General features: G+C 39.9%; 1 long non-coding RNA gene across 1 annotated transcript in view; it reads right to left on the bottom strand.

The window, feature by feature from the left end:
* The window catches only part of LOC104856445, a 292754-nt gene that overhangs the window by 116486 nt on the left and 153128 nt on the right, over nt 1-23140 (bottom strand). Inside the window, exons 3-4 of the long non-coding RNA XR_778646.2 lie at nt 16338-16405; nt 717-784 (exon numbers count right to left, since the gene is read on the bottom strand). This is a non-coding gene — a long non-coding RNA (uncharacterized LOC104856445). The remainder of the gene's footprint in view (nt 1-716; nt 785-16337; nt 16406-23140) is intronic.

Here is a 23140-nt window from a genome sequence, read left to right on the forward strand (position 1 = left end):
GCCCAGAGGCTTTGCTGAGTCTTTTTATAGAAGGACTGTAGGCCCAGGTTGACAAGAGATTCTAAAAACCATAAGTGCATTTGGTGTCTAGGAACAAGTAACAGTGAGTCACATCATGACCCAAAGGGGAACAGAAGTCTCTTTGCTTCTAAATTTGCTGCTCAAGACCTCAGAATGGGCCCTTGGGCTCAGCCTGAGAGCCCTTCACTTACGAGAGGCACAGCAGCCCGTAGCAGCGACTTCTGCAGTGGTCACAGTGACCAAAAAGACCGAGAAATTTTGCATCCTATTTAACCCACAGAGTTTCTCTTGAGCACGAATGAAACACCCGCTGAATATGGCCAGAAATAACTGGAGGAAAAGCAGAAGCAATTAGGAAACACCCATAGTGACAGATGAAGGCAAGAGCCAGGGAAGAGTGGAGGTTACCAGTGAGACTCTATGTGGGCGTGCAGGCCGATGAGGCCCTGGGCCTGGGTTCCTGCACATCAGCAATGACACAGTGACTTTCTCAGTTCTCTTACCCACTCCTTGCTTACCGGAAACTAATTAGGCTCTCTCTGTGAAAGTTTCAAAGACATGTTATGGACTGGGTCTTTTTCCAAACAATGAACTTTCTTAGAGATCTTTTCTTTTCACCCCTGCAATGTTCCTTTCTCCAAATATTCAATAAGTTTATGAACAAGGAATTATCAACTCTCTACACCCTCACTCACTCTGAAGGTCACCAAACGGTCCTCAGCAATTCGTTTACAGCTGGCCCGATGTCACACACCTGCAATCCCTGCAGAGACAGGAGGATCAAAGTGAGCTCATGGCCAGCCTTGAACCAAAAAAACAAAAGTAAACAGAAAAATCAAAAGAAAAAAAATGCATCTACATGTACTAGAATTTTCTATCAGGTAACTTTTCATCACAAAAGAAATTTCTTCATTGTGCTTCATTTTGTTCACCTTTTATCTCCCGAGAAACCCTTGCTCCTGCCAAGTCACAGCTACAGACAAATACTGACAGCCTAGGGCCTCTTTCAAGTGTCTTGCCACCTAAGGTACTGTGTTCAGAGCTTGAAGCCACAGCTGGTTTCTTCTTCTTGAGGCACCTCCCTTCTGCTGTCCCAAGGGCACAGCCACCAGGCCTAAGTGCTCTTTGCCGTCTTCCCAGAGACCTGGAGTCAGATAAAAGCAAGGTCTTGAGCTGGCCTGTTCTGATCCTAGAGAAGCAGGTGAGGCCTTATTTTTACCCTCTTTTGATTAAACAAGTGGAAATAAGAAACTTTCACACTTTGGGGGCCTCAAAACTCTAAGTAAGAGAGAGGTTTAACATTTTGGAGATGGAAGATCCATCAAGAGTTTACCTTGCCATTAGAAAGATATCTAAGATATCCAGGACTATCCTTAGATTTTAGATCGGGCAACTAAAGTTCAAAGAATGTAAGTGAACTGCCTACATTTGAGTGGCAGTTAGCAGCAGAAGATGGCTAGACACATTGCCTTCCTTCCAGCCTCATCCTCCTATTCTATACCAGTCACACAAATGCCTATAACCAGCATTTCAGAAGTGAAGTCTAATATACTAATTCTGGTTTGTGCAGAGGATAAAGAAAAATCTAGTAATATTGTAGCTAGGTAAGTTAACTAGATACCTTATAGGTAGTTAGGTAGGGCCGGCCTGAGAGGAACCAACATGGAGGACAATCGAGCCAACATGGAGGACAATCAAGATACATTCATTGAAGGCCAGCACTGTAAAAGAAACCACCACACCAGTGTTCAGAGTGCTTCCCCTAAGGATGAATGGCAGGGACTGGTGTTTTAAATAGGTATCAGTCACCTGGGTGGGGGACCAAGATCTTACCCACCTCTTCCAGGAATGATCCCTGATTCACACCTCACTGCAAATCTTTGCTCAGTTCCTTGGAAGTTTGCTAAGTGACTTGCTTCCTCATTTCATCAACATTTAATCAGTATTACGTAAGCGACTATACTTGTCATAATCTTATTGGCTGATCATAGTTTTGTCCACCTTGTGATTTCTCATTGGTTCACTATTATCTAAGCAACTATACTAGCAATCTTACTAATTGCCTATAATTTTACCCCACCTTGAACTCACCTCATTGCTTTGTCCCATAAAACACCTTTGAGAAGCCGTGTTGGTGGGCAATCAGTTTTCCAGTCTTCCTTCTGTCTCTCTTAGAAGCTATCTTTCTTGCAATAAATTTTTCCTACTCTTAACCTCCATCGTTTCTAGAATTCATTCTTTGATTTTAGAAAATATGAACTCGCATTTCGGATATCTCACAAGTTTGAGAGTTGCATCTATTCCCCCTATATCAATAACAGAAGAGTTAATGAGTGTGAGATGTGCATTGTTCAAACCATCTCTAAAACATAGTCTTAGAGGGGAGACAAATCCCAGAGGCACATTTGAAGGTTTGCTATCCCACAAGGCAACTGAGCCAGGGCCTCCTGGGAGACTAGGGACAGTGGCCACCTCTCTGGTCATCTTGTCTCTCTCTCTCCAGCTCCACCTTCTTAGAGTTGGTGGAGGGAGGTCAGGTGGACCTTGTGGTGGCTAACTTTATGTAAACTTGATTGGGCTAGGATATCTGGAAAAATACTATTTGAGGGTATATCTTCAAGGGTGTTTGGGGAAGATATTAACATTTGAATAGGTACACTAAGTAATGAAGAACACCCTCAACCACATGGGTATACATCATCCAAACAGCTGAAGACATGGATGGAACTAAGACAGCAAGGTGAATTTGCTCTGTCTTCTTCAGATGGAACATCCATCTTCTCTTGCCCTTAGTCACTGAGACTCCAGGTTTTTGGGTCTTCAGCTTAGACCAGAACTTACACCAATGATTATCTGGTTCTTGAGACTTCTGTCCTGGAAGGAAACTAAAACATCAGCTTTCCTGGGACTCCAGCTTGAAGAAAGCAAATTGTGGGACTTCTCATCTACCATAATTGGGACATGTTCCTCTGGATAAACCTAACATAGCCTTTTTATTACACAGAAGCAATATTCAAGATCCTAGTTTAGGCTGAAGGAGAAGGAAGATCCTCAGTCTTCTAACCTGAGCCACCAAGTCTAGTCTAAATCACCAGAGTTATTGCCTAGCACAATGCACAAAACATTTCCTTGTTTTCATTTGCAATATTTGCATTGCTCTTGAAAATCCAGAGGAAAAAATTACTGATAACCTGGCAAGATTCAGAAACAGTATTCCTGTACAGTATTCTTAACCATAATATCATCTCACCACCAACCCAAACTTATCATAACTAGTAACAAGAGATAATTCTAGAGACTGGATAGTAGCAAAAGCAGAACCAGAAAGACTGCATGTAATGGAGTCTTCCAACCTCCAGAGGAGAGCATCAGGAAATGAGGTACAGAGAAACTAGACCAGAAGATCAGGAACAAGAGGCAAAGACTGAGTATCAAAAGGGAACAGGGCAAGGGCCAATGACCAACTTTACCTGCCCATGTTCCCATCTAGACAGAAACCCCAGGAGTCTCCAAAATTTATTAAGCAAAAATCTATTATGTAACCAATTTCTAAGAGACTCAGACTAAGAATTACCATTTTCGTGAAACACTTACCTTACCATAGATCATGAGTAAGACCCAAGACTCCCAAGCTAATCTACCTATTATGTGGGCTTTCTAACTTAAGACTTACTGAATATATAAATGAATGGGGCTAGGGATTTAGCTCAGTGTCACTGCACCTGCCTCACAAGCACAAGGTCCTGAGTTCAACCCCTGGTACTGGAAAAAAAATACTTTTAGATAATAAATGAATAAATGATTTCTTTTTCATTGCCTCTTTTGTCTTTCATCTGAAAATTGAACATTTGGCATTAAAAACTACCAACAGAATCAGTATTTTAATCTGTTAAAAATATTTTAAAATCTCAACATTTCAGTAAAATCTGTTCATAAATTATTTTACTGAAACTATAGGCAGCAAAAATTTGAGGGGGGATCAGGAGTTAACACATACACAAGAAGTAAAGTTTCAGAATTTTTATTGGAAACATCACTAGAAAACTCTAAGAAAATTAATACCTGTAACCTTGGAAAGAAATCAATTTCCAAAGATAATTTATCACTTCAAACAAGTCCTTCAGGGAAGTACTGGATGTAAAAAGAAATGAAATAATGATGTGCTCATTATTTGGGAGCTGGGCAAATCCTGAAGAGACTTATTAATTGCTCTATAATCCACATCCTTTCTCTATTCAATTGTAATGGGAAAATGGGTAACATGGTCAATTTGAACTTAGACTTCAGAGTTATTTTATAGGAACATTCACAGGGTTACATATGTATTTTTACTTATAATATTTAATTTTGTCAATAATATTAATTGGTTAATATCACAATGTATAAAAATTCTCAAATATGTCATAAGATAAATGGAAAATAACAACAGTATGTGAAGGGCACAGTAGGAAATGTTTTACTTTCTAACCACCTCTTTATCTTTTTCTCCACCTCGTCTATCAATCTTCTTCTTCTTCTTTCCATGTAACTATCAACCAGAGTCCATGTTTCAGCCCTACCACAGAGGCAGACAGAATCCTGTATCCAATCGCATCCTTCCCTGAAAATGGAATGGCAGCCTGAAAAGCCAAGCCCACATGTGACTTCAGTCTTTGGATCTTTCCAGCATTTAAGAGCTACTATATCTTACCCATCATGCAGTTCCTTCTCCTTAAACTGGTCTCCAGGAAGATGCTCTCCAACCACATGGGTCTCAAATGGTCCTGGAGTAATAATATGTCTATCATCTTCTGCTTTACATGAACCCCACTTACTCATCTTCCTTCACATAGCTATTTTTAAACAAAATTTCCTTGGTGATTTTGTGATATACTCTTTTCCTACATTTTATTTAAATTTTATTTCTCTGTTAAAACCTATATGAAATGGATAAATTCTTTGACACAGATAACTGACCAAAACTGAGTCACAGAGAAATGAGAAATCTTAATAGGACACTAACAAGCATGGAGATTTAATCAGTAACTTTAAAAAACTTCCTGTCAAATAAAAGCTGAGGACATGATGGCTCTACTACCAATTTCTACTAAACATTTTTTTGGGGGGAGTATTGGGGATCGAATTCGGGTCCTTGCGCTTGCGAGGCAGGCACCACTGAGCCAAATCCCGGCCCTCTACTAAACATTTTTAAATGAACTAATTTTATTTTTTATTAACTATTCCCCCCAAAAAAATTATTTGAAGAAGTCAGAAGTCTTCCAAACTCATTCTACTAGGCCAGCAAAAAAGGGCACCACAAATAAAAGTCCAGATCAATACCCATGATGAATATAAATGTGAAAGTCCTCAACAAAATGCTACCAAATCAAATTCTACATTACATTAAAAAGATCATGCAAGGGCTGGGGATTTAGCTCAATGGTGCTTTCGCCTACCTTGCAAGCACAAGGTTCTGAGTTCAATCCCTGGTGCCAAAAAAAGACTATTCAGCATGACCAAGTGGAATTCATCTCTGGGTTGCAAGGAGGCTTAACAAATGCAAAGCAGTAAACATAATCATGTACATGTGTACATGACACAACAGGCAAAAGGACAGAAGCCATATGATTGCCTCAATAGCTGCAGAAAAAGCATTTGACAAAATTCAACTTTCCTTCATAACAGAAACTTTAAACAAATTAGGTATAGGAAGAATGTACCTCAACACAGCTATGGGCATATATGAAAATCCCATAGCTAACATCATACTGAATAGGAATCAGGAATCAGTTGAAAGCTTTTCTTCTGAGGTGTAGAATAAGACAGAGATGTGCATTTTCACAACTTTTATTCAACACAGCACTGGAAGTCCTAATCAGAGTAATTAGGCAGAGAGAATAAAAAGGCATCCAAATTAGAAAGAAGAAAGTTAACTGTCTCTCTTTGCAATATTTCTATATAGAAAATCCTGACAACTCTACCAAAAAAAGCCTGTTGGAAATTATAAATAAATTCAACAAAGATATAAAGATATAAAGTCAGTATGCAAAAATCAATAATATTTCTATATGTTAACAGTGAACTATTTGAAAAAACAATCCTCTTTATGATTGCAACAAAAATAAAATAAAATACCTAGGAATAAATTTAACCAAGGAAGTGAAAGACTTCTGCAATGAAAAGTATAAAACACCAATGATGCAGGAAAATGAGATCATAATGGGCTATATAGTCAAAGCTAGCTTGACTTACACAGAAAGACTCTGTCGCAAACAATAAATTAAGTAATCAGACATGAAAGGTTAAATATTGCATGGTTTCTCTTCTATTTAGATTCAAACCCAAAATACAAATAATTTTAAAAAGAAAATAAAAGATAGATGATAGAAAATAGAAAAGTAGATTTTGCAAAGATGGGACAAGGATCTAGGAATAGAGAGAAGAAAAGGAAGTGGAAGGGAAAGTAAAAAGGATTAAATTGTGATTTGTGTATACTCCAATTCCCCATGATGAATGCATTCTTTATGTATCACAAACATACACTAATAGAAAAATAAAGTTTAAAAACCAGTGAAAGAAACTGAAGATGCAAATAAACTAAAAGACATCCCATGTTCATGAATTAGAGGAATTTAATATTGTCAAAATGTCCTTGCAATCCACAGCAATCCACAGACTCAGAACAATTCCTATCAAACTGTGGATGACATTCTTTACAGATGTAGAAAATGTACTTCTAAAATTTTTATGGAACAAAGAGCCAAAGCCATCTTGAGTAAAGAGAACAAACTAGGGGCATCACATTGCCTGACTTCAAAATATGGTACAAAGCTACAGTAACCAAAACAATAGAATAAAATAGAGAGTAGAAATAAAGCCATACAGGGCCAGGGATTTAGCTCAGTGGTTCGGTGGCCTGCCTTGCAAGTGCAAGGACCCGAGTTCAAGCCCAGTACCAAAAAAAAGAAAGAAAGAAAACCATGTATTTACTGCCAGCTGTTTTGCACCATGGTGACAATAACTTTAGGGAAAGACCAATCTTTTCAATACATGATATTAGCAAAAACAGTTATCCACAGGTAAAGGAGTGAAATTAGATGCTTACCTCTCAGCACATACAAAGATCAATGCAAGCACTTACACATAACCCCTGAAACTATGAAACTACTAGAAGAAAATAAAACTACCAGAAGAAAACACAGGAAAAATGCTTCCTCGCATTGGTCCAGGCAACAAATTCTTAGATATGATCTCAAAAACCAAGTCAACAAAACCAAAAATAGACAAATACAAAAACTAAAATCTTCACACAGCAAAGGAAACTATCAACAAAATGAAAAAGCAATCTATAGAATAGGAATCTACCAAATCGAAAAAAAGTATTTCTAAACTATACATCTAATAAGGGGTCAATATTCTAAATGTATCAGGAACTCAACTCTATAGTCAAACAATTCTAGTTTAAATGGGCAAAAAAATGTATAGACATTTCTCAAAAGAAGACATGCAAATAATTAACAAGTATATGAAAAAGTGCTCAACATTACTAATCATTAGAGATATGAAAATAAAACCATGATGATATGTTATTCACTGTGTTAGAATGTTAGATTTACTATTTTGAAAAAGAGAAAAGACAGCAAGTTCTGTGAGGAGGTGAAGAAAATAGAACCTACGTACACTGTTGGTAGGAATATAAATTATAACAGCTGTTATAGAAAAATTTACAAAGAAGCAAGAAACAGTAGTGCACACACGTAATCCCAACTATGCAAGAGGCTGAGGCAAGTGGATTCCAAGTTCTAGCCTAGCCTGAGAAACTCAGTAAGACTCTGACCTAAAATAAAAATAGAGGGGCTGGGGATGTAGCTCAATGTGAAATAGTTCAATCCACAGTACTAAACCAAAAATTAAAAATTAGAAAACCCCTATTATTCATCAGTTTCACCGCCAAGTGTACATCCAAAGGAAATAAAGCCAGTATGTCAAAGAGACATCTACAGCACTGCCCACAACCGACAACATGCAGTATCAATTTAAGAAAGTGTTCATTAATAGGTGTTTTTTTAAAAAATGAGATCTATATAGATGTATACACCAAATGAAATACAACAATATGGATGAACCTGGAGAATATTCTGTTGGGTGAAATCAACCAAACATAGATACATATGGTAGGATTTCACTCATGAGTGGAATCTGCAACAGTTAACTGCATACAAGTAGAAAGCAGAGTAGTGGTTTCTAAGTCTTGGACAGTGGAAGGAATGAGTGTTATCCGAAGGGTATATAATGACAGTGACCCAGAAAAGGCAAAGAGAGACAGGAAGGGGTTGCCAGGTTCAGGGAAGAAGAGGGAGGGATTGAGAGAAAGGGAGAGTGAACACTAATTGTTACGGAGTTTCTTTTTTACACAATAATGCTCGAAAATGGACTGGCAATGGCTGCAGAACTGTGATCTGCTAAGACCTATTAGATTGTGTATTTTAAATAAGTGAATTGCATGATAGGTGAATTGTATCTCAGTATAACTATTTTTTAAACATACATATCTCTGACTCTAGGCGTTCACAATATTGGGCCATCGTTTTCAAGCACGGTTTCCTAAACTTTCTGATCATAAAACAACCTTGATGGAGGCGAAAGGGTTGATGAGACACAGATTTCTGGGTCCCACCACATCAAGTCAACTGAACTGTATCCTTATAAGTGAGGGGTCTAACAATCTATATTTTTCTTTAACAAGCACCACAAGTGAGACGTATAACAAGGTGAACTTAGGAAACCCTGCCCTATAGCAACATTTGTCCCAGATTTAAATTATTCTTTGGAAAGGAAAGCCTCTTTCCTACAGGTCTTGAAATGCTGGACCTCTGAACTTTTCTCTGGAGCAAAACTGCTTTCTTCTGAACACCTCTGATGAAGTCACTCTCTTTGACTAGTTTTCTACGTGTTCTGCCATGAGGTCATTTTGCCTAGAGGATTCCAATATAATCAATCAAGCTAAAGCTGATTGAGCTCATTATTTAGGAAATTCATGGAAGGAATTCCAGCCTTAGAACTGGGCAAACCTGGGTTTAAATCCACGGCTTAGACAAACCTGGGCACAGACAGCCCACAATAGCTATCAGCTGCATGACCTTGAGCAAGGCGCTCTCCTCAGTCTTGTTAATGCGGGAAGCTGGAGCATACGATGCCCACCCTCGCTCAATATGAGATTCAGGATAGAATGGATACTTCTTTCCCCCACTTATCTTGGAATGTTTATTATTTTATTTTAATTTTCTCCCAAGTGCTTTCTAATTTGTCTTTTTTAAAACTGTAATGCAAGTAGATATTCATAAAGAAAATATAAAAAAGTCTTATCTGAAAAAAAGAAAACAAAATCTCACAACAAAGATAATTAGAAAATATCAATGGTAATATACTGTGTATCGTGATTTTAAAAGAAGAGAATGCATACTTTTCTTGATATGTTTTTACATACTCTCTTTATAGTTGGGATTTGGGGGGGTGGTACCAGGGATTGAAGTTGGGAACTTGCACTTGTGAGGCAGGCAGCAGCACCACTGAGCTAAATCCCTGGCCCACTTAGTTCTTATTAATGGTGAAAAGCATATTAAAATAACATAGAAGCCAAGTGTGATGGCACATGCCAGTAATCTCAGTATTTTGGGAGGCTGAGGCAGGAAGATGACAAAGTCAAGCTCAGTCTAGGAAACTTAGCAATTTAGCAAGAACCTGTTTAAAATTTTTAAAAAAGGAGGGAGTAAGGCTGGGGATATTGCCCAGTGTGGGGGTCCTGTGTTCAGTCTTTAGTACCAAAAAAGAAAACTTAGCTCAAGAAAAACTTTAAGACAACTGTGGTGCAATCTTCATTAAAAAGATATAATAGTACTTAATAAACAGTAACTTATTTTTAAACACGATTTGGCTTTAAAGAGCTTCCATTTACCTTTAGCCAGTACAGAAAAACAAAGCTAAGACCCAACTGGCAAAAGGAAAATCAAATCGAGCCATTACTCTTCTTAGTTGTTTGAGTCTCCCATTTAATTGGAAAGAGCTTTTTTTTTTTGTCCAATTTGTAAACCACAACCAATGATTGAATCAATAAATCGGAAAAAGTGAAAAGAGAAAAACAGATTGCTTTCCCACCTGCTAATGTATATTGGTTTTCATCTATCACTCAATTACAGCCATCTATAAAATCATTTTCTTCATTACTTTGCTTGTCTACTGACTCTGGCCAACTGCAGCTTCCAGAAGTCAGCAAGGACTCACACAGGAGGACAGGCTGAGCTCCTGGAAGCTGTGTTCACCATCATTTAAATCCCTATTTTGTTCCCCATGACAGCCCCAAAAATGTTTTAAGTACACAGTCAGGCACTTTGGAAAATATCTAACCTGCTTGTTAAGATGGTAAGAATGTATGGTTTGTGTGTGTGTGTGTGTGTGTGTGTGTGTGTGTGTGTGTGTGTGTGTTACTAGGATTTGAATCTAAGGGAACTACACTGAACTACAGCCCCAGCCCTTTTTATTTTTTATTTTGAGACAGGTTCCCACTAAATTGCTTAAGCTAGACTCTAATTTGTGATCCTCTTCCTCAGCCTCCCAAATGCTGAATTTATGGCTTTTTTTTTTTTTTTAAACCAGGAATTGAACTTGGGCCCTTGCACTTGCAAGGTGGGCGGCAGAACCACTGAGCTAAATCCTGGGCCCAAATTTATGACAATTGTTAACCAGTTCATTCAAATGATCTGCATAGAAGAAAGTATATAACGTTTTCTTGAGAACTGGAAAATACTTTTTTTTTCTTGCTGTAGTATTTTAATATTCAAGGGACCAACCGAGAAATCTGAAAAAAGTACTTTCAAACTTGTTACCAATTTTAAAATTCCTCCTTACCTTGAGATCTTATATGAACTTATAATGTATAAGAGACAGTCTGAAAATATAGCTCAGGGTGTTATGTTATTATATAATTACACAGAGTTAGAATATTTTTACATTGAATGTTTATATAATTATCTTGGTTGCTATGCTGATTGCTGGTGAATGGCAAAAAGTATATCAAGATCACACAGGAACTCTTGCTCAAGTAGAAATGTGAGATATTCTGTGCTGGCTCTCCAATTAAAATTTCCAATATTACTCTATCTAGAAAAAAAAACTTCACTCTTTAAGAAAAAAAATAGGTTGGTGCATATTAAAAGAAAAATCCACTTAACCACAATGACAAAAAAAATAGTTTAATATGTACTGAAAAGTTTATTTCTACCCATAGCAGTAAAAATCTGAAACTAGCAGAAACTTTTATTCCGATATAACACGTCATAGAGTTCTATGAAGCCAACCGTTCAAATTTAAGCTGGGTATTTACAAAGAAAGACAAATGCCTGCTTTTATTTTTTAACTTACTGAGAAATTTCTGCACATTGGTCCTTCGCTTTCTAAAATTACTCCGTTTGGCTGATGTTTGCAGTGGTTGTTCGTTTCCCTAGCTTTGTGTTCAGTGGCATGTTGGATTTTTTTGCTGTACCTGCAGTTTCCAGCCTTCGGTGGGTGTTTCAAACCATGCTGACAGCTCGTCTCTAAACACCTTCTTTAGTCACGGTTGACACGCATAAAATCTTATAGGTAAGGAGGTAATTTCTATGCAGCTCCTCAAAGGGTGGTGTGATAGATGATGTGTTCAAAACACACAACCCAAGTACAAATGGTAACAGTGCAGGACTCTCCTAAAGTTTTCACACTTAAATTAAAAGTAGTAAGATTTCAATCAATGTGGTGAGCAGAACACAATCTAGAGAGCCACAGTCCCCACCAGCCAGGATCCACAAAGGAGCATGAAGTAGGGTGTGTGAACTAAATCCCTGGGCCGGATGGTAGGTAGCTTATGGGTCATATTTAAATCGTCTCATTGAGAAATACTGCATTACTTTAGCCATTTACCCTAAAAGATAAATGTGACCCTTTTCTCTGCAAGCATTTTCCTGCAAAACACAAGCATACTTAGACCTCATTTTTTAAATCACCTAAGCGATACAGACTTGGGCCCCAGGACTTCAGTACCTCACCGTATTGCCTTGACTGGGTTATGCTTCAATGACACCTTCTGCATCCATGAAATGTTGCTATAAGAAATGGTCAAAAAGCCATTTTGCCTTTGTACTTACTCTTTAAAAAACAGGTGGCTGTGGGTGTAGCTCAATGAAGAGCATTTGCCAGGTATCTGTGAGGCACTGCATTTGATCACCACAAAAACCATTCATTCATTCATTGTTGCACAGACTCAAACCTTTTTTTTTTTGGTACCGGGGATCAAACTCGGGTCTTTGCACTCACAAGGCAGGCAGTGGCACCACTGAGCTAAATCCCTGGCCCATATTAAATCTATCACTTAGTGTTTCCTATAAAGAAGAACTTGTCACTCACAGGCCAGATATATTATAGAATATGCTTCCAATAAAAATTATTCCTTTCTGAGAACTGTTTCTTGTTTTAGATAAGAAAAAATGTGTGGCTTATTGTATGTCCCCTTTTACATGGACTCCCAGGGATCTCACAAAAAAGAATGAAGCTCAAACAGATAACTGAACTCATATAAAATCATTTCACTTTCCACTTTTCTGTCAGTCTAATTTCCTATTTCTATTTTACTGCCTTTTTGTTGCTGTTACAAAAGCTGCTTCAAATTATTTTGGGTACAGAATTGGAATCAATAATTTAATTTTTTAAGAGGGCATTATATGGCTACATTAACTCTGATAATAGTTGATAAGCAAAAAACAGAAAGAACTCTAAAGAGTTCAAACGAGCTAGGTTTGGTGGCACGTGCCAATAATCCCAGTTCTCAGGATACTGAAGCAGGAGGATTACCATGAGTTCCAGACCATCCTGGGCTACATAGTGACTTCAAGGCCAGCCTCAACTATAAAGTGAGACCCTGTCTCACAAATAAATAAGTTCAAAGTTCAAATCTAGCTACAAATGCTTTGCATCAAAGACCACATGGTGCCCTGAGAGAATGTCTTGCTTAAAAGCTTATTTTAACTTTAATTAGACATAATTCTAACAAGTTGAACTATTTTTTAGGGTGTAAAAAATACAAAGAAGAGTGAGAAACTGGGAGCTGCAGACACACTGTTAGAAAAAAATCACCCGCAATTGACTGCAAAGAAGAGGATACACTACGAAATGGAAAAGAAGAGGTCAGACTGCAATCCAGAGCCATTTCCCAGAGCAAAGTTTACAGGGCAGACTTCAAGTGTAGATATTAGAGTCATCCGGAGATTTGTCTGAAAGGTAAGAGTCTGAGCTGTCCTAATCATCTTTTGAGGGGAAGTCCATTTTTGATAAGCATAGTGGGTGATCCTCCTGTGTAGAGCAGTTTGAGAATCCCACGTGTAGACACTGAAAACTCCGGATAACTCGGCAGACCAGCAGGGCCCAGCCATACACCAAACCCAAGAACATCAAACACTATTTCACAGCCTCCCTATTTTAGAAGGCAGAGAGATATATTATAAATGTTAAAAGGCCCACCTCGAACATTAGTAATATACAAATGCTTTAGTGTTTTGTTGTCTTCTTGTGTAGCGGGACACATTCTGACAAATGCAAATAATTGAACTATGACTATCAAGTACTGCAATGGCATCTGTAATCCCAGCATTTAGGAAAATGAAGCAGCAGGATCTCGAGTTCAAGGCCAGCCTGGGGCAGCTTAGTGAGCCTGTCTCCAAATTGAAAAAGAAAAAAAAATGTTTGGGGCTGCAGAGGTAGCTCAGCATTCACAATCCCCAGTAAAGAAAAAGAAAGAAAAGGAGGGAGAGGGTAGAAAGAAGGGACGGAACAGGACTGGACACGGGGAGGGGAGCAGAGGTGAAGGGAAGGGAGAGGAGGAGAGGGACAGAACAGGGACAGAGCCTGGAACGAGGACTGGGACGAGACGGGGAACAGAAAGGGAGACGAAGAAGGGGAAGAGGAAAGGAAGGGAACACTGACTGACAGACTAGCCCACCACAATCGCAGACGCAGGCAGGACACTGCTGGGTGAGAGGCAAAGGACGTGACTCAGAGCACAGAAGAAGCCTGAGCCCCGGGTTTGCCAGCTCCCCTTCTCCTCACGCCCCTAAGGCCATGCACATGGGCCCACCTGGGTCTGCACACAGATGAGGAGTGGAAGCCTAGGGATCCCCACTGCTGCCCACGAGAGCAACATGCCAGCCTGCACTTTGCTCTTGGGAAGGCACCATTTTTATCATGGTGGAGCACAAACAAACCTGCTCTCTGCTCCAGGGGGACCATGACTACCCCTATCTTTAAGGTTGCTCACTGAACAAATATTTCGTGTGTGTGTGTGTGTGTGTGTGTCTGTTTTACTGGGAATTGAACTCAGGGCCTTCACACTAAGTAATACCTCTAGGTCTTTTTTATTTTTTTATTTTGAGATGGTGTCTTCCTAAGTTGCTAAGATGCCCAGGCTGGGCTCAAACTTGTGGTCCTCCTGCCACAGCCTCCCAGAGTGTTAGGGTTACAGGTGTGAGCCATCATTCCTGACTTCACTACAGAAATGTTCCTCAAGAGAATCGACGAGAGACCTTGTGGAGAGATGGCCAAGAATGACCCGTCCTCTTGGCTGTGCATTAGTGTTTTCCTTTTAAAGTCCAGGGATTTGTTGTCACTTGGATAAGAATAGATTTCCTTTTCCTTCTAGCTCACTGGTTGCTCCTTCTTGATTTTCTTTGCTGATCCTCCTCTTCTCCCACCCTCTGAAGGATAGGCAGTTCCAGAGCCTTATTGTTCTCTTCCCTGCCTACAATTGTGCTCAGCAATCTCATCCAATCTCACACCTAAAATAGCATCCATACTGTCAGTAACTGCATATTCCTATTTCCACCCCAGGACATTCTCAGAATTCCAAACCTGGATAACTGACCGCATTCTCATATTTATTTCCACTTGGATGTCTAATAAATATCTCAAGCCTTAAACCTGTGGACTATCTGGTGGGCTTCTCAGTTTAGTTAACTGGCAACTCCATTACTGCAATGGTTCAGGCCAAACAGCATAACCTTCACTCATGATATATTAACCTTACTGGATTAAGAAACATCTAGCAGGGTAACAGACCACACTTCTGGGTATAACTGTTTGGGTGTTGGAAGTGTGACATTGGGTACCAAATGGGCCCCAGTCCATTTTCGTCTGGCACTGTTCCCCTGCCCCACTCTCTGGCCACCATGAACTAAGCAGATTTGCTCCACCACACCCCTCCACCGTGATTTTTCTGCCTTGGTGCCAGCTGACCATGGACTGAATTCCCCTAAATAGTGAGCTAAAGTAAACCTTTCCCTCTTAAATTGTAGATGCCAGCTCTCATGTATCAGTGACAGGAAAGCTGACAAATATTACCTAGAATTTTCCTTCCTTTGTATCCCACATCTACTCTGTGGGAACAGATTATTGGCTTTACCTGGAAAGTGTATCTCGCCATTTCTATTTCTCTCTGGTCCATCATCATTTCTCTTCTCAGTTACTGAATTAGGTTCCTAAACCATCTACCACCCATGCCTCTGCAAATTTCCCCTAACACAAATATACATACAGTCTATTATAAAAGTCAGATCATTTCGCTCCTCTGCACAAAAACTCAACTGAACCCATGAATCTGCTTCATCCTTTTTACTTCTCAGACTTCTGTTACTGTTACAGTACTTCCTTCCCTATCACACCAGCCTTGGCTACTTGCACAATCTTAGGCACAATCATACTGTATTACTCTCCTCCTACTGCTGTTATAATAAATGAGTAGAAACACAGTGGCTTAAAACAATACCAACTTATTTTCTTACAGTCTGGAGGTGAGAAATCTGTGACCAGTCTCACTGGGCTAATGCCAACCTGCTAGCAGGGCTGGCTCTTCTGGAGGCTCTGAGAAAGAGCCATTCCCTTTGCTTTTACAGTTTCCAGCAGCCTCCTGTACGCCTTGCCTTGTGGCCCCTCCCTCCTGCACCAAGTGCAACAAGCCAACCCCTACTTCCATCATCACATTCTCTGACTCTGGCTTTTCCTGTGTCCTCCTTATAAGGAGAGATGATTACAGTAGTTTGGTCCACTTGAATCATCCAAATAATCTCCCTATAACGAGAGTTTTAATCTGATCTCATATGCAAAATCTCTTTCGCTATGTACAGTGACAGATTCTGGCATCAGGACATGGATTTATATGGGGAGCCATTTTCAGCCTACCGCACCAACCCCAATTTCCTTTGCATTGGCAATTTCCTCTACATGGGACACTCTTCTACACAACCAATGGCTGATTCCCTTACCTTTTTCAATTTTTCACTTGGGTGTCACTTTGTCTTGCAGGCATTAGGCCCTGGGTTTGGTCCTTGCACTGTTAAAAAAAAAAAAAAGTATAAAGTATAAAATCATTATCAGCAGCAGCAGCAATTCCATACCCCATGTTCCTGATCCCTTTACTCCCTCCCTTACCTCACTACTCTACCTTTTATCTTTTTTTTTTTTTTTTTTTTTTTTTTTTTTTTTTTTTGTACCAGGGATCAAACTCAGGACTTGTGTTCATGAGGCAGGTGGTAGAACCACTGAGCTAAATCCCCAACCCTTTCTCATCATCTTCTAACATGCTACTTATTTCTGGTTCCCCACACTAGAATATATGGGGGTAGACCACTTTCATCTATTCTGTTCATGGATAAAACTCGAATACATAAAACACCACCTGACACATGTTAGAAGTTCAATAAATATTTGTTGAACAAATAAATGTCACTGATCTCATAAACCTGAGACACCAAAAGAAAGTGATGGTTTTAATGCCAGATAATAACTTGGGCTCCCGATAGTCTCAGAAATTATACCCTCACCATACCCTGTTGAACTATAGGTCCCAGGTTCCTTTGCAAGAATGTGCCTCTGCTGGGCACTACTGTCCCCACTGGGACGAACCAGATAATTCCACTCCCATCTCCTAATCATGGAAGAATCCTATCCCAGTTCTCAACAGCTCAAAACCCAGATGAGTGTTTTTAACAGTGACATGAAGATAACTAAAGGACAAACAGAAAAAGGGTGGCATAAACTGCAAAGAAGTTTAAAATCACCTGTTGTGTCATAAAAATTATTTTGCACTGATAACATTTGAGTTACTAAAATGTCTTATCTGCCTAAAAGCAAAGCCTCCCAAAGAACCATTTTCAAAAATCCTCTCCTAAGAGTGACTCTTATCTTTTTTTCTGCCAAGAGCAAGAAGCTGGCACCACACCCAAATAGACCTTGTAGCAAAACTACCATGTTTCCCATCTATTTTCCCAAGGGTTCATTTATCTTTTCCAACAGTCATGTTGTTTCCATAAATGTCTTTTCTGTTTGTACTTCCAAAGAAGTCATTTGTTCTCCCAAAAATGTGCTATCACCCCATCTCTTCCTCATATTCAGAAGGCCTACAATCCCAAATCCTAACCACTTCTTTGAGTCACATTTTTCTGTGAACTTCCACACATCTATGATAATAAAAAAATGTATCTTTTCTCTCGCTGGTCTGTCTTTCGTCAGTTTAATTTGCAGGCTGTGAGAATGGAACATAAGAAGGCAGATACTACGGTTTGACTATGGCTTGAGTTTCCCCCAAGCCTTCTTGTATTGGAATTTAATCCCTTTTGTGAGGTACTAAAAGAATGGACATTTACTAAGATCTCTCACTTTAATTGTTAGGGTCAGGGATAAAGGGGAGGACAAGTAAGGGAATTGGATCAGATAGCAGCCTCAGGAGAAAGCAACAAAAGACTGTGTTGAAATCTTCGACTCTGACTTAAATCCCAAGTTGTGACTGACCACCAGGCCCCACCAGGCACCACCAGGCCCTGTTTACTATAAACTTTCTAGACCAATCACCCCAACAAGTCCAGAAATAATAAGTACTTCTCATGGACTGTTCTCTACTCCTGAATTTCCCCTGTTTTACATTATCCCACCTCTCTTATCTGCAGCCAATGTAGGCTCAATGTAAGCAGTACATGCTTTCCTTTCCCAGTTTTTCATTCTAAAAGCACTCTTGGCTGTGGGTCCAGTGGACTTATTTCCAACTCCTGTCTAGCCTGGTTGCTGTAGCTGCAGAAATCTGTCCCAAGTCCTGTTCCTTTTCCCAACTGGCAACTGAAATGGTCAAATAAACCCTTTATTTCAGAGATCTCTCAGTCTCAGGAGTTTTGGTTTAACAAACCTAAAAACACAAACTCAACTGCAGAGCTCTCACCTGGCTCACAGAGTCCGTCCAAGAGAGAGAGGCACACCCATCCCTCCCACCACAGAAGAGGTTCAGGAACTCTGTTACTACTCTGCAGTCCAAGTAAAACTGCTTCCTGAGTCAAAGACAGTAGGAATCTAAACATCTGTCTTCAAGAATTTTTGTTTCTCTGCAACAGTAATTTATAGGAGGGATACCAGCCCCAACCCAACAGAGGTTAATCTTGCCCTAAGAGTTGTTAAAGAATAAATACTCCATTATAATTCGATGATAACACACTTTTCAATCTTAATTAAAGTATCCGTGACACTCAAGTCAGACCTCACACTTCACACAGTGATACACAGGTTCCAGAACAGGTGAGAACAGGTTAACAGGGGCTGCAGGATTTAGAGGCAGAACAGAAAGCAAAGGCAGAGAGTGCCCACAGAGATGTGAGAAGTCACCACTGGTGGCCGGATAAAATTACAGACAGAGCTTGTTGGAGGTGTGGGTGTTGTTAAGAGCAGCAGAGCTGGTTCAGAGCCCAAGACTGGAGGGCTAGCAGTTCAAGTGGGCTGCACTAGGGAGACTGAGCTGAAGAAGGAGGTGCGGGGAGGACACACAGAGAACCAGTGTGTACCACCTATCAACCATGTTCACCAGGGTGGTCTAATGAGTCCACAGGTCAGTGTATATGATGCCACCACAACCCAGTGTTGGATGCAATTCCTTTCATATAATCCAGGTTGGAGAGGTGCATCATTCCTTGGTCTGGTGTGTCCAATAAGCTCAAAGGCCTGGTTTTCTCTGTTAATGAGGCAAGAGATTAGGGCAAGGCCAACTGGTTGAACAAGAAGTGGGCATGATCTGTCAATCAAAGAGTGAGCAAGTGGCCATGACCTGTCAGTCATGTAGACCCAGGGCACAGGAACAAAAGTATCCACACCCTGCACCTGGGACCAATGAGAAAGTGCTGTCTCCAATTCTTCTGGCGTGGAATCGAGCAGGTTTTTGATTAGATGGCCTAGCTCTGAAGTCAGCCTGAAGAATAAAGACACTGCCCTAACTCCCTGACCACTGTGAACTCTCTCAGAGGCCCTCTCTCACTCTGCAGAGCGTACTTCTCTTCTGATTTTTATTAAATGTAAAACCACATTACCTATTTCATGGGTCTTGTCCAATTCTTTGTTCAGGACATCAACAACCTAGAAAGAGTCTACAGAACCCCCAAATCCAGTTAACAATTTGGCTTTGATCTAGCATGTGTTCAGGTGGCCATGATTTAATTTGAAGGGGGAATAAATGTAACTCCCAAACCTGCCAGATATCTGAAGCATGTGTTCATGTTCTGTAAGACCAAAGAATGAATTCTAGGAACAACGGAGGTTAAGAGTAGAAAAAATTTATTGAGAGAAAGATGGCTTCTAAGAGAAACAGAAGGTAGACTGGAAAGTGGGTTACCTGCCCACCCACTTTTCAAAGGTGTTTTATACAGCAAAGCCATGAAGTGAGATGGGTACAAAGTGGAACAAAACTGTAAGATTCAATGGAAATTTACAAGGGGGACATGAGGTGGGGCAAAACCGTGATACACCTATATGATTACAACAACAGTTACCCAGGTAACATTGATTAAATGGGGATCAAATGGGAGAACAAGTCACAAACAAGGGATTTTCCATTTAGAATATCGATCACCGCTATCTCTAGGGGAAACAGTGCCTCCTCTTTTTATAATGCTGACCAATGAATGTGCCTCAACTGTTTTCCAGGTTGGCTCCTGGCCTTGTTGGCTCCCAAAGGGCCAGCACCCTCAAGGCGGCCCTGTCTAACTGCCTGCAAGATATCTAATTAACTGAGCTATCTTCAATAAAACATTTACAGGTGGTGAATTTTAACAGCATGATTAACTTATTTATCAGTTGTGTCTTCAGATTGTGCCTTGCATTTAGGGATTGTTTGCTGACAAGTCTGGTGCGGCCAAGTACTGGCCGTTGTTTGCAATAGAAAGGCTATCAAGTCAGTCTGTTTCAGCATTTGTAAAGTGAAGCACTCAGGGGTCACTGGAATGGAGTCACAGCACAAGGCACAGCCTAGAAGCTACCGATCTCCACAACACAGAGGAATTCCCAGCAGGTCCCTCTGCGGCATCCTACCTTCTATAGTGGTACTGAGGAAGGATAGAAGAAAGCTGGAAGCTAGGTAGGAAGGAGACAAAGAAATCAAGATTTTTTAAATGGTACTTTAAGGAAAAACTGCAGCTTCAAAACACACTGCCAGCTTATTTACTCTTTTTCCTTCAAATTAACAAAGTCTACCCATTCTTTTTTACTGGCAAATGGGCCTCTTACGCCCATGAATGGACCCCTCTTTTGAGATTTCCCAAAGGAACACACCATTTTATCACTAGGGGTGGGCCATTCTCTCCCACCCATTAAGACTAAAATTTAAGGGCCAGGGATTTAACTCAGCGGTTCTGCCACCTGCCTCACAAGCGCAAGCACAAGAACAAGGTCCTGGTCCAATCCGCAATACCAAATATAAAAAAAGGAGACTAAGATTTAAATCCCCTACAGATTTCCACCCCGCTAAAGACATAGAACATCTCCAGGTCTCAACTGTGTAGTGCCTTATTTCTTCGAGTGCCCCGCACTCCTCTCTAGTGTAAGTTTTATATCTACCTCTAATAAATCCTTGTGGTGCCTCTACTTATTTTAAAGAGTTGGGTTAAGTTCCTTATTGCAGCCTCAGAGACCCTACAGCCCAGCCCTGTACCAGCATCTCTCCTTCTGATCATTGGCAAATGATTGAATGATGACATGGCTGAAAGTTCACGTGCCATCTCCACAGAAACAACAATTTTCAGAGACTATGGGGTCTACATTTAATGGGGAGAAAATTCTCTAAAGAAAACAAAAAGGATTCACTCAAATTTCTTGACTGTTCAGAGCACCATCTTCAGCTGAAAATTTGGCTTCCACTCACTGCACCACCTTCAGGCCTTCCTCAGGTAGAATAGAAGGGAAAGAACTTTTGAAATAAAGCTTCATTTGCATATTGAAAAGCTTTAGTCCAGAGATTTTTCCCAAAACAGAAGAGCAATTTAAAAACTGAATCCAAATGCACCCAGCAGCTTTTAGATTGGTAGGTTTTTCAGCTTAGGGGGGAAAAAAATTGAGGTTGAAGTCCAGGTTACAGTCACCTAGTTTTATTAAAAGATGAGTAACACCTTTTCCAAGGTGTCAAAACAATGCTTCAAAAATGCAAGAATTCCAAAATTGCAAAATCTTTCTAAGAGATTTTAAAGTCATTTTTTTGCAGAACTCTGAGCACGGTACTTGGGGAAATGGATGGCCACAGAAAGGCTGTCTCAGAAGAATAGAGGCAACAAGTAGAAGACAGGGACACTTAAGGAGTCTGGAACTAAGGTTAAACAGTTCACTGATGTCACCTTCTAGGTGAGACCTTCTGTAACCATCTTATCAAACACTTCACCAACCACTCCACCTAAACACACAGCCACAGGCAAACTCACTTGTCGGGAAGACTTCCTAGTACACACTTCCTAGTAGGGAAGGGGAAAAAAATTTCCTTTGTGCCCTAGTTTCCTGTGTTTTCTAGCTTGGGCTTTGCAAATTAGACAAACTAACAAGAAAAATGCATATATACACACGTTTATTAAGTATGACAATTTACACAACACGGGAACATTCCTAAGGCAATGATCTCAAGAGATGGTTACGTTTATGCATGAGGCCTTAGTTTCCATTCCCAAGACCACAAAAAAAAAGAGAGAGAGAAGGAAGGATTACACTTGTGCATTTCTATACCAGATTCAGTGAAAAGCAGAAAGTTGTAGGAAAAATTATATGATTGGCTAAGGGTAGTTAAAGAAGGAAAACTAAGCAAGGACTGTTGTTCAGATTCCTATCAGTGTTTGTCTATCTTCAGTGATAAGGACTTTTCATTCCTCCAGGTATAAGGAGGGCACCTGTCCCAGGAGAGTCTACTGCCAGGGGCAGGGAAGTCAGGAGGTCAGAGAGTCCTTCCTGCACCTGTGTTTCTCAGATTCCTGCAGCTTAGGGTATGCTCTGTGTCAAGGTGGCGTATTCTGGGGGGCAGTATGTTCTGAACCTTGTCACTGATGTCATCCCTTCTTGGGGTTTTCTCCATTACACACAGTACTATTAGACTTTACATATTTATCTCATTTTTTTTGTTTTGTTGAGGCCTTCAACAGAATGCGCGCTACACAAGAACAGAGATTATCAATTTTATTCATTGTTTGTATCATGGGGCCCTGTGCAGTGCCGAGTTACATGATATGCAATAAATATTCATTGGATGGATGGATGGAAAATCATGAAGCTTTAAAAAGCAAAATGTCAGGTTCTAAATAAATTGTGCTATGATAACAGCACATTTTTTAGCAAGCAGAAATACAATTCTTGCCCATTTTAAAGTCTTTCAAATCTTTCCTTATAACACATAACATATACTGGCAGCAAAGCATTTCAAAATAAAACATTCCAACTCATATCCATCTCTTCCAGGCTAGTCACTAAGATCCCAAAGGTAAAAACTGGACCTTAGGCCTCAGTCACACAGTGCCCCATAAGCTCTAAATCCTTAATAGGAAGCTAATAAATAAATGAAGCACAAAAAGATATTTCCCCCCACCAGGGATCATTTTCCTGGCAAAGTATCTGTTTCAGCTCCTTGAGAATGAAGTGCTCTTTCAGTGTAAATCATTACTTGCTGGAATTTTAAATTCTTCTAATACAGAGGAAATCCTGTGTAAAGGGATATTTACTCTTTCAAGGGAATGTATATTTTTGGTCAAGTGACCCCTATATTTATAACTGCAAATATATATATATATAT

The sequence above is a fragment of the Fukomys damarensis genome, unplaced genomic scaffold (genome assembly GCF_012274545.1).
Source record: "Fukomys damarensis isolate Sample0158 unplaced genomic scaffold, DMR_v1.0_HiC HiC_scaffold_19, whole genome shotgun sequence".
NCBI classification, from domain to species: Eukaryota; Metazoa; Chordata; class Mammalia; order Rodentia; family Bathyergidae; genus Fukomys; species Fukomys damarensis.